The following is a 12,661-nucleotide window of genomic DNA, read 5'->3' as shown; positions in this document are numbered from 1 at the left end:
ATGAGATGACTGGTGTGTGCATTTTCATGGAATTGCTCTCTTACTAAAATTTAGCATTTTTTAGCTTCTTAGTGTTTGTTTCTTAATTTCCTAGCTGGCTCAAATACAGGCTTTGAAGATTTTTCCCTAAAGGTGAAGCCTATTCTGACTCCCAGTCAATCCTGACCAATCAAAGAAAATATTTGGAAATTAATTTAGAATAGCAGCTGAGATCAAGAATTAATGTGCAGTGGGTTTGAAGAAGTGCCCACTAAATTACAATATATAAAACTTGGCTTATGGCTCTGTTTCCAGCTTGGGATATTAATAGACCTGCCAAAATTTGAAATGGTTTCCCTCTCCCCTCCATAACTTGATTACTTTAATTGGAACAAAATAACAATTTTCAGTACTTGGGGGCAGATGATAATTTTAAGTAAACACGAGGTGGAACATGGTCAAACAATTCCCACATCAAAATCTCCCAATCAAATGTAAATGCTAGGATATTATCTGAGCTATTTACTGTGTCTTTCTGAAAGTGAGATTCTTCAACTGTCATAATGGCTGTCAAATGAAAGCAAATATGCCTTTAGCTAAGGAGAGACTTTATAAAAGAGACTACTGCAACAGGGAGAATTTCCTAATCATAAATCTGCAGGCATCTCAGAATAAAACAGAAGAAAGCCCATGAATTAGAGTTTTCTTAATGTTAACCTCTTCCACACAAAAGCAGATTTTATCAGTCAGGACATTAACATTGATCCACCAAGATAAAGGGCACTTCCACAAGGATCCCTTTTATAACCACACCTACTTCTCTCCCACTTTCCCTGGTTAACCCTGGCAACCACAGATATCTTTTCCATCTCTAGAATTTTGCCATTTCAAGAATATTACAAAATGGAATCATAGGTAGGTTTTTGAGGTAGGCTTTTTTCACTCACCAAAATTCTGTGGGAATTCATTCAAGTTGTTGCCCACATCAGTAAGTTCGTTCATTTTTATTGTTGAGTAGTATTCCATCGTACAAATGCACCAGTTTTAACATCTGTCGATTGAAGGGCAATCAGGTTATATACAATTTTTGGCTACTATGCAAAAAGCTCCTACAAACTTCGTGTATAGGCCTTTTGTATAAACATGATTATTTCTCTAGAATAAATTCTCAGAAGTACATTGCTGGGATTTATGCTAATTAGATGTTTAGTTCTTTAAGAAAGTGAACAATAGTTTCCCACAATGCCCAAACCATTTTCCATCGCCAAAAGTAACCTATGAGTGATCCAGATGTTCTGCATCCAAGCCGGTATTTGGCACTGTCATTACTTTTTATTTCAGCCATTCTGATAGGTGGGTTGCAATACCTCACTGGAGTCTTAATTAGCATTTCCCCAGTGGCTTATGATATGGAACATTTGTTCATGGTCTTACTTGCAATTTGTGTATCTTCCTCAGTGAAAAATCTATTTATTTGTGTTGCCCATGTTACGATTGGATTGTTTTGTTTGTTACTACTGAGTTTTGAGTGTTGCATTAGAGTGCAAGGGCTGTGCTAGCAACATCCTACAGACTGGGTGGCTTAAACAACAGAAATTTATTTTCTCCTGTTTCTGGAGGCTAGAAGTACAAGATCAAAATGTGAGCAGGGTTGGTTTCTTGGGAGGCCTCTCTTCTGTGTACATGATCATCTTCTCCTTTTGCCTTCATTGGTCTTCCCTCTGCTGTGTGTCTTATGTCCTCATTTGTAAGGATACCAATTGTACTGGATTATAGCCCATCCTTATGACTTCATTTTAATTAGGTTACCTCTATAATTATGCTATTTCAAAGTCCTTGTGGAGAGGAGAATGCCCCATTGGGAAGGACTGAAAGATGGTAGTTAGCCTTGTTGGAAAACATAAGAGTAGTCCCACCGACCTGCTTATGCTAGGCTGAGTCACCCACCAACTGAGTCAAAACAGTTTGAGCTTTACTCGGAAAGCAAGGGGAATGGCATGATGATGAGACCCCTCCAACCTCCAAGTGCTGTCACATTTCTTTATCAAGATGAGGAAGTTCACCTCTGTATTTAGTGCACTGATAGTTTTTATCATGAATCAGTGTTAAATTTGGGAAACCTTTTTCCACAAAAATTGATATGTTTATGTGATTTTTCTTCTTTAGTAGGTTAATAAAGTAAACTATACTGACTGATTTTTGAGTACTGACCATCCTTGCATCCTTGGAATAAATCCCACTTGGGTATGGTATAAAATTCTTTTTTCCATTGTTGAATTCTATTTGCTTTTTTGTTAAGGAATTTTGCATCTACTCTTGAGCAATGTTGCTTGGTGTTATTCCTTTTTTGTATTGTTTTTGCTTCTGTTGTCAGGATAATACTTCATAAAATAATTGGGAAAAGTTCTATCCTCTTCTGTTTTTTAGAAGAGATTACGTAGAACTGGTGTTAATTCATTTAAAGCTTGGTAGAGTTCCCTAGTGAAATCATGTGGATATTGTGCTTTTGTTTGTAAAGTTTTAAGTTATATAGTTAATTTCCTAAATTGCTACCAACTTGTCAAATAGAGGGTGTAGAATTGTTCACAGTATTCCCTTACTAGCTTTTTGATGCCTGCAAAGTCTGTAGTGCCTCCTTTATTTCCTTTAAAATATTGGGGTTTTTTCAGAGTGTCAACTCATATTGATTTTCTCCATTTTTTATGATATATATTTCTATTCTTTTACTTTTAAACTGCTTATATTGTTATATTTGCAGTCAATTTCTCCGAGACAGTATATCGTTGTTCAAGGTTGCCAAGTTATTTTTTTGTTTGTTTTCTGTTTGTTCACTATGTTTTCGTTTCTCTGTTTTACTGTTTCTATCCTACCATGGTTTGTTTAAACCATGTCTAAACCACTTTATATTTAAAGTTCCATTTTGATTTAACTTGACTACTTTTGAATCTCTTTGTATACCATTTTTAGTGGTTACTCTAAGTATTACACTATACATACATAGTTTGTCAGCCTATAACCATTATCACTTTACTACTCAGACTTAATGTTCAAAGCTTACTTCTCTTTACATCCATTTACTCTCATCAATTGGGAATATAATTTTCTTAAATGTTTCTTCTAGGTACATATAGAACCCCATCAGTGCTACAAATTTTCTTCAGTTGTCAAACGCTAGAACATTCAAAATGAGAAGGATCATCTATTGCATTTACCCATATTTTTCTTTAAGATGCTCTCTCCTCCTTCTTGAGGTTCCAAGCTTCTTTCTTTTATAGTTTTCTTAGTCTTTGTAAACTTTGTTAGCCCTTTTTTGGGGTAAATCTATGTGAAATAAACTCTTGTCAGTTTTCTTTTATCTGAAAGTGTTTTGATTTCCCCTTCATTTCTAAAAGAAATTTTCTCTGGCTATTGGATTCTGTATGGGCAGCTCTTTTTCTTTTTCTTTCTTCGATATTTAAAATATTCTGTACCAATTCATTCTGACCCCAGAGGTTTCAGATGAGAAATGCAGTGTGTTTGAATTGTTTTCCACTATAAGTTAAACACCATTTTTTTCCTGGCTGCTTTTTACATTTTTTCTTTGCCTTTAAGTTTTCAGAACTTTAACTATAATTTGTCTTGCCTAGGATTTGTTTGCATTTATTCTGTTTGGTATTTTCTTAACTTCTTAAATTTATAATTTTTTTGGATTTTTCACAAATTTGGAAAGATTTTAACCATTATTTTATTTTTTAACATATTATTTTTTCAGCCTTGTACTCTTTATCCTCCTTTTTTGGGACTCTCATGACATGAGTATTAGTTCTGTTCTTAGAACCCATCAGGGTGTTTGAATCTGCTCATTTATTTTCATCTATTTCCTCTCTGATTTTAACATTGAGTAATTTCTATTGTTCTATCTCAGGTTTTACTGATTTCTTTCCTCCATCCTCTCCATTCCTCTATTGAGATCATTTGCTGAGCCCTTTATTTTGTTTATTATAGTTTTCAGTTCTAAACTCTCCTTTTGGTTATTCTTTATGTCTTATACTTCTTTGCTCAGGTTTAGTATTTTTTATTAATTTGTTTTAAACATGTAGTAATTGCTTGTTGATGCAATTTTATCATGGCTGCTTTAGGATACCTGTTAAATGATTCCAACATCTCTGCCACCTGGGTTTTGATATCTATTCATTGCCTTTTTCTCATTCCATTAAAGATTTACATTTTCTTGGTAAGGCAAGTGATTTTTTATTAAAACTTGGACATTTCTGGACAAAGTTACAGGATGTGGGATTTTATTTAAACCTTCTGTTCTAGTTGGCTTCTCCTGACACTGTTCTGGCATGCAAAGAGGGGTGCTGCCTCATTACTGCTAGGTGGAATAGAAGTCCAGATTCCCCTTCGTGGGGAGGGAGCTCCTTGTTACTGCTGGAATGAGTGGAACTTCTGGCTTCCTAAATGGTTTCCACAGATGCCACAGTCGGGTAGCATCATTACTGGTGGGCAAGGATGAAAGTCCTGACTCCTCTCACCTCCTCTGAGATCAGCATAACAGGAGGAATAGAGGTGCCTCATTACTACCAAATGGAAGTTGAAGTCAAAGATCCCCAAGAGTTTCCATCTACTTTACTGGGGAGGAGTAGGAGTGCTCCTTAGGGGTCAGTTTCTTACCTGGCCTTCTCTACTACATGCCTAGTATGAATATTGGAGCATCTTGGTACATCCCAGCAAGTATGGAAGTTTAGGTGCTTCACTTGACTTTGTTGGTGGAAGTAGAATTGAGGTAACAGGTTTTTTTCCTGTGTTGTTTGTCTGGAGAAGAGCAGTTTTGCTTTTAAAGTTTTCTGTCTTGAGAGATTGTCCCTTTCTTGAACCTTTGGCTAAATAGAACAGGCTTGTTGCAGGACATTTTTATCCATACCTACTGATTCTTCCAGGTTGCCAGCTTCTTCATCTCCAAGTATATGTGAGGGAAACTCAAACAACAACATAGGGTCCTTTCTCAGGCCCCAAAGTCCCTAGCCAGTCTCCTTACCTTTACCCACCTTTCAGAGTCTTCTGATGTTGGTTTCATATATAAAGGTTTCTTAATTGTACTTAGTATGAAGATAGAATATATCTTCCCAGAACCAGAAGTCTCTCCTTAAGCTTTTAAATTTAATTTACAAATTATGGTATTCTGGTTTATTCTCATAAGTTCTAAAAATTACTTTAAAAAATTTTTAGCTTGGAAAATTGAATTTCTTAAATATTGCAAATTGCATTTATAAATTTAATACATTCAGGGTTTCGTTTTGTTTTTTCCTTTTACCAAATTCAAATACTTCTCGTAAGCAAAATGTTGGCTAATACTTAAAATATTCTAATATTAAATTATCTTAATTTTCCTAATGTTTACAAACATATCCAAATCATTTTTTATATTTCAAATTAAAACTAACTATAAAATTACTTGTGTATTTTAATTGGAATCATAAGATTATTCTGTTGTATAATATATCAAAGTATCTTAAACATTTAAAATGTTTAAGTAAAAATTATACCCATATTTTTCTAAACTTAACAAAAGATTTATAGTAAATGGTTTTAATATACTTGATTATCTATAAATATAAGTCTGAATCTTTCCAGACTTAGTGAAAAAAGAACTAAGAAATAATTTTATTATCTCAAACATTTTGGAATCACCATTTCAGCAGCCAAGCTTACACTGAACATTTGGACAAGGGCATAAGACTCAAAACTGTAGTTATTGGCTGACTTTTCTCACTGCAAAGACTGACATGTTGAGGTCCTTACAGATGATTGGTCTTTCCTGAATTCACAACACACCATTGCTTAATTCTTCTAACTGATTAGAACTGGTTTCCCACTCAAGCTACAGCTAACTTTCTTTACTACTGAGTTTAACTTTCCAATCTGTCCATATTTTTATTATATTTCCATTTTATTTCCTTCCCATCTGGCAGAAAAGGCATATTAATATCATTTCACTATATAGTATACTCACACTTATTTTTCTTACCTCTGCTAACTTTATCACTTAATTGGTGATGATGCTTTTCCAATGCCTTATTTTAATGTTTATTTACTTTTCTTCTTTTTTTTAATAATAGTTTATTGTCAAATTGGTTTCCATATAACACCCAGTGCTTCTTCCCACAAGTGCCCCCGCTTCATGACCATCACCCCCTTCCCCCCTCCCCTCCCCCTTCAGCCCTCAGTTCATTTTTAGTATTCACTAGTCTCTCATGATTTGTGTCCCTCTCTCTCCTCAACTCTCTTTCCTCCTTCCCCTTCCTATGGTCCTCTGTTAGGTTTCTCCTGTTAGACCTACGAGTGCACACATATGGTATTTATTTTGAAAGAGTGTGCATGAGTGGAGGAGGGGCAGAGAGACAGGGAGAAAGATAATCCTAAGGGGCTTGATCCTACAATTTGTGAGATCATGACCTCAGCCTAAATCTAGAGTTAGAGGCTTAACTGACACTCACCCACATACCCTAATTTCTGATATCTGCCTGATGGGGAAAATACAACATTACACATGGATAGTCCCCAACTTACAATGGTTCAACATGCAATTTTTCCATTTTATAATGATGCAAAAGTGATATGCATTCAAGAGAAATTGTACTTATTTTGTGTTTTGATCTTTCCTGGGCAAGGGGTGCAGAGTTCTCTCATGACGCTGGGCAGTGGCAATGAGCCACCACTCCCAGTCAGCCAGTCACTCACAAGAATAAACAGCTGATATATTTACAACTATTTTGTATCCATACAGACATTCCATTTTCACTTTCTGTATGGTATTCAATAAATTACATGAGATATTCAACACTTTACTATAAAATAGGCTTTGTGTTGGATGATTTTGCTCAACTATAGGCTAAAGGATGTGTTCTGTGCACATTTAAGGAAGATGAGGCTAAGCTATCATGTTCAGTAGGTTAGGTATTTTAATGGATTTTCAGCTTATGATATTTTCAACTTATGAGGGGTTTATCAGGACATAACCCCATTGTAAGTCAAGGAAGATCTATATATTAAGGGAGTATACAATATGCTGATCCATGTCCCCAGTCACTAGTTGGACAAGTGTTTTAATAGACTAGTCACTAACTATTATGAATCCACCGTCTGAGGAGCTGAGTATCCATGCTTTGTAGAGCCCCAAAATGATAATATCTTGTGCACTAAATTACATTATCTTTGTTCAGGTTGCATTCACTGCAACCTACTTAGAAATTATAGTAAATACAAACTGGCATGGCTTCTGGACTCACCATAATTCCCTAGCAGCCAGGTCCATACTATCCTCCCTTTCTAAGGGAAACTACTTCACTCACACATTAATCATTGTTTGTAATAGGGGCTTTCAATAATGATACTCTGAATTTCCCACAACCTAGAAACAAGCACATGACTCAGTCTGGATAAACATAGTATCGCTACCCCCAACACTGTGTCCCCAAAATTAAAATAAGCACTATGTACCCAGACTTCTTTCTCTGAATTCTTTTCCAAGTGTTGCTGAGGGCAAAAGCCTCTTCTCTTCTGGTAATGAAGCTGCAGAAAGCTAAGCCTAGAGCTTCTAGTGGTCTCTCAACAATCCTGTGGAAAAGTGGTCAGTGGAAGGGAAGCATAGAAAGACCAGAAATGGAAGGGAAACAAGAAAAGTCCTAATGACATAAGGGTTCTGCTTCTATCCCCTTCCATTCCTATTTTTGCAATTTCTGGTTACACAAGCCAACATATATCCCTCAGTTTACCTCAGAAGTTTCAGGTTTGTTTGTCACCAGCAGCAAGTGTGTCCTAATCACAGCTTGAAGCCTCTCTTAACCGACAGGTTAGCTTTATACTCATATTCCCTTCTGTCTATTCTCACATGCACTTGTATTATAAATATATGAGATTTATCTTAGGTACTGTACCAGGTTTTAAGCATTCATAATCAGAAAAATTATATAATACTCAAAAGAAAGGTACCAACATGGCTTGATGTCATATTTGTAAATTGAAAATAGTTGGCCTGCTTGTGGAATTATCATGCTGACATGTTATGGCTATTTTTCTCCTGGTCCGTGTGGTTTCTAGTAGTATTACAATGATGTAAATTAATATGATTTTATTCCCTCGAGGATATAATCTATGCTACTCGTTAATTCTAAACCAAAACAAGTCAGAGAAAAAGAAGAGTAATTTGTCATTATGACTTTCCAGAATTTGCTTAGCATCCCAATTTTTAACATTAGCTTTTTCTCTTCAGTTCCATTTATAGTATTCCAAAACTGCTGAGAAATTATCCCCTCAAAGAAAATAAGTTCATATTCTTAATAGCTGTGCTCAGATAAGGATACTAATCTATGCCTTACAGAATTATTCTAAAGATAAAATGAGTTGTCTTATCTCTCCAATTATCCTGAAAAGCTCCTTGAGAATAAAAATTCTGTCTTCCACCTCTTTTTCCCTTGAACTGTGCCAGCAGAGAACTTTTTTCTCCAAAAGGCCCACAGAATTCTCTCTGTCCAATTAAAAGTATAGTGTAGGCATATTCCTGTCCTGAGCATTTCAATACGAAAGCTATCCTGTGGACAAATAGTCTATCATGGGGGAAATGAGGGGTTGTCTCAGTGGTACAGACCAGGGCATCAGAGTCTAAATATAGTGAAGATCCTGTCACTGAATAAAGGATAGCAAGATTCAGGAAGTCAGAATTCAAACAATTTTGGAGTCCATGTAGTGTGAGGAACGATCACATTGAACTGGAAGGTTAGTGTCCAGGAATGTAAAATCAGAGCCTGAATAGGATAGCATCCACCCAGGGGAAGAACTAAAAATAGTTATCGGAGATTGGATACCTATAAGGAGACTGATTTATAAAAGAATCAGAATTCCTTGGACAATGGCTTATTTCAGGTTTGGACAAGGAAAGTACATGATGAACCTGGGACATATTTTTATTTTAGAAAGAAAGTGCTCAAAAAACAATGGGGACATGTCAAAAGGACAGAGTAGCTAGCGTGAATGAGTTCAAATTGGCCAAATCTGGGAACAATCTGAACCTCAAAATAAATGATGATAGCAGTGGATTATAGCCTTTCAAACAAAAAAACCATGAATGGTTTTGAAATGCTATGAAAACATAAATAAATTAAAAGTTTAAAAAGGAAAGGATATGTTTCATAGATTCAGAGTAACCCTCTAAATAGTACTTATTAATTTCAAAGAGTAAAAAGAGTAACTTTAAAATTGAGTCATCTGACAGATATCACTTTAAACAAGTGATCCCAGTGAACATCATCAGTAATGGGGCAAACTGAAACCCCCCCCATCACCAGATAAGATACAATAAAAAAGACACAGCATCATTGCTTTAACATTTCTGCCAAAAAGGAATAGCTTGAATCTAAATATGAGGAAACATCAGACAGCTGCAAAATGAAAGCTATTCCACAAGACAACTAGACTTTAATCCTCAAATATGTAAAAGTCATGAAATCAAGGTAAGATAAGAGAACTAACAACTAAATGCATGAGTGATTCTGACCTAGACCCTTTCATCATTTACAAATTGCATTTTTAGGGAAATTGGCAAATTGGAATAGAACCTGAATTTTAGATGGTAAAATATATCCATTTTAACTTTCTGGTTTTGATAGTTACATTATGGTTATTTAGGAGAATGTCCTTGTTTGTAGGGCAAAATACTATATATTCTCCCCCCCCCATCTCTGTATGTGTATATATATTATATACACACACAGAAACACAGATTATATACTATGTAATACTCTACATACTACTTCTAAATAATACTAAGTACTATTAAATGCTTGTCTTGTTTGTGTGACTAAAGTATTGGAGTATAATAGGGGATTAGGTTGTCAAGTTAATCTCAAATAGGACAGAAAAAATGTTCCTTGTTCTGTAAATCCAACTTTTCTGCATGTGTATTTGTTAAAAAATTAATAAAAAATACTATTTACTAACATTATAGGGCATCAAAATACTCAATAATTAAAAAGCTTTACACATAAACATAGTAAAAACTATAAGTATTCTTTATTTCATATACTGCTTATCTACGCAGTTAAGAATTATGCTTTTAGACAGAAATCCAACGTTCTCTCTTTAGAGAAAAATCAAGCCAGCTTCTGTAAAATAAAAATACAGGAACAGCTTATTTGTGTCAAGTAATTGTGTTATATAGCTTTATAAAAGATGCGTAAGTAATTTGACTCCACTTCATTTCCCCCTTTGCTTCACTATTAGGTAAGTAGCACGTGGAGATAAGAACACAGTTGTTTCAATTCCCTTGACACATTGCATTGAAACTGTGATTTTCCTTGTCTGTCCACCACCAGGTCAGCACCTCAAGGACAGTATCCTTGCTTATTTAGTTTTGTACTTCTTTCATGCAAACATAATAATTACATAAAACGCGTTTTTCCTGGATTTGGAAACAGTTTGATGAGAAATGGGAATGATCATTATCACTTGAAATGAATGAGCTCTGCTAATGAAAGATGCCCTGAGGGCACCTCAATACATTGAGGCAGGTGTGAAGTCAAAAGTGGATGAGAGACTCTATATTGGCCCAATGGTCAACACAGAAAAGTTAGAACACCAAAGACATCGATTTTTAATCTACTGGTAATATATGTGTCTTCTCTTGCTTATACTCTTCTATAAGAATTGCCTTTGCCTCATAAGTAGGACCCTGACATCTTTATACTACATGACCCTCCCTGGCTGTAGGTTATTAGGCAGATAGTGGACACCTACCCACTAGAAACTATCTCCCGAGGCTCGGCTGGGCCAATTAAATTCTCTCCTCCAGGAATTCAGAAATGGAACAAGCCAAGTATAGACACTGGGCTAGTGAATATAGGTACAAAAGCTAAAAAACTGGCCAGAGGAAAGAGGAAAAAGGGGGAAGGACGCAAAAAGACCAATCAATTCCATAAATAAACTGAAAGTGCTGTCCTGCCCAAATCATCCCGACTGGTTCTAGTTCCCAGCTTACTTCCTGTCCTTGGCTTTTCTGTGATGCATTAGAGGAAGAGCATATTTTGAGGAACCTCAACACGGTAAGTATGGCTGGAACATTCTGTGAATTGGAGAGGGAGGTTATGTTTTTGTTTTTGTTTTGTTTGTTTTTGGTCTTTAAGTGTGATATAAGACACAAAAGGTGAGTAAAGTATGCCTGCAGCTTGATGAATTATACATATATCTACCTGCCCATATATATATATGCAAGCACCATATAACTACCACACTGATCAAGTTTATAACACTTATAGAAAACCAAGAATATTTTCCGATTTAACATCCTATCTCCCCTCAGGTAACTACTAATTTGACTTCTATTAAGGAGACCAGTGTATCCTGCTTTTGAATTTTGAAGAGAAGATAAAATAGGTAGATTTTGCTTCAATATTCTTTTGTCAATATGTCTTTGATATTTTCCATGCTTTGCACATACCAGATCTTTTTGAGATTGCCAAGATTATATGAATATATCACAATTTATCCATTCTTCAGTTTTGGGGCATTTGGGTGGCTTCTAATTTGAGACTATTGTGAATAGAACTGCCGGGAATATTCTTATACATGTCTTCTTATGTATATATGCACTCGTTTTTATCAAGTATATAACTAGAAGTAGAATTGTTGTATCACAGGGTAAGTATATTTGGATTTGGTAAAAATTGCTAAAGAATTTTCCAAAGTAAATTTACCAATTTATACTCCAAACAGAACATATCACATATAATGTATAATGTATAAATATATAATGTCCTGGCTAACACTCAATATCATCAGGCTCTCTAATTGGGGTTATTATTTTGAGAGTGTTTAGTATTGCATCATAGTTTTAATTAGTATTTTCTTGATGACTAACAAAGTTGAGCACCTTTCTTATGTGAAGAAGCCATTAGAATATCCTGTTTTGAGGTGTCTATTCAAGGATTTTTGCTCCCTGTATATGAGGTTGGTTTTCTTATTTATTTCATTGGTTGTTTTTAAAAATTGACTTGTAGAGCTCTTCATTTTTTATACATATAAATCTTTTGGGGATATATATTGCCAATATTTTCCCTCAGTGTGTGACTTACTCTTTCACTTTCTTAATGGTGTCTTTCAGTATATAGAAATTTCTACTTTTAATTAAGTCCAAGTTATCTATTCTTTTGTTCTTTGGTTAGTGTATTTGGGTCCTATTTGAAAAAGTGATACTTGCTCTGAAGCTTCAAAATTATTCTGTTAATTTTACAAAAGCTTTATTATTTACTTTACATGTACATAAGCAATCTACTTGTGATAGAGTTTTATTTATGGGTTTAGTACAGATTTAGGTTCATTTGTTTCCATTTGGATATCCACTTAATCTAGCATTGTTGAAAACCATTCTTTCCCAATTGCAACGGTACTTAGTTGTATCTCAAATCAATATGTGTATTGAATCTTTATTCTTTTACATTATGTGTTAATCCTTGTACCAACATCACAACATATTAATTTCATTCCTGTATGATAAGTGTCAAAAATTTACCAATATGAGTCCATTGATTTGTTTGTCTTTAAGATTGTTTTTGGGTATTCTAGGTCCTTTTTATTTCCATATAAATTTTAAAATCCAGTTGTAATATTTTATATACACACATTAACACAGGTGTCTCAAAGAAAGAAAACC

The sequence above is a fragment of the Suricata suricatta genome, chromosome 5, assembly GCF_006229205.1.
Source record: "Suricata suricatta isolate VVHF042 chromosome 5, meerkat_22Aug2017_6uvM2_HiC, whole genome shotgun sequence".
In the NCBI taxonomy this organism is placed as follows: domain Eukaryota; kingdom Metazoa; phylum Chordata; class Mammalia; order Carnivora; family Herpestidae; genus Suricata; species Suricata suricatta.
Note: the sequence above shows the minus strand (reverse complement) of the source record.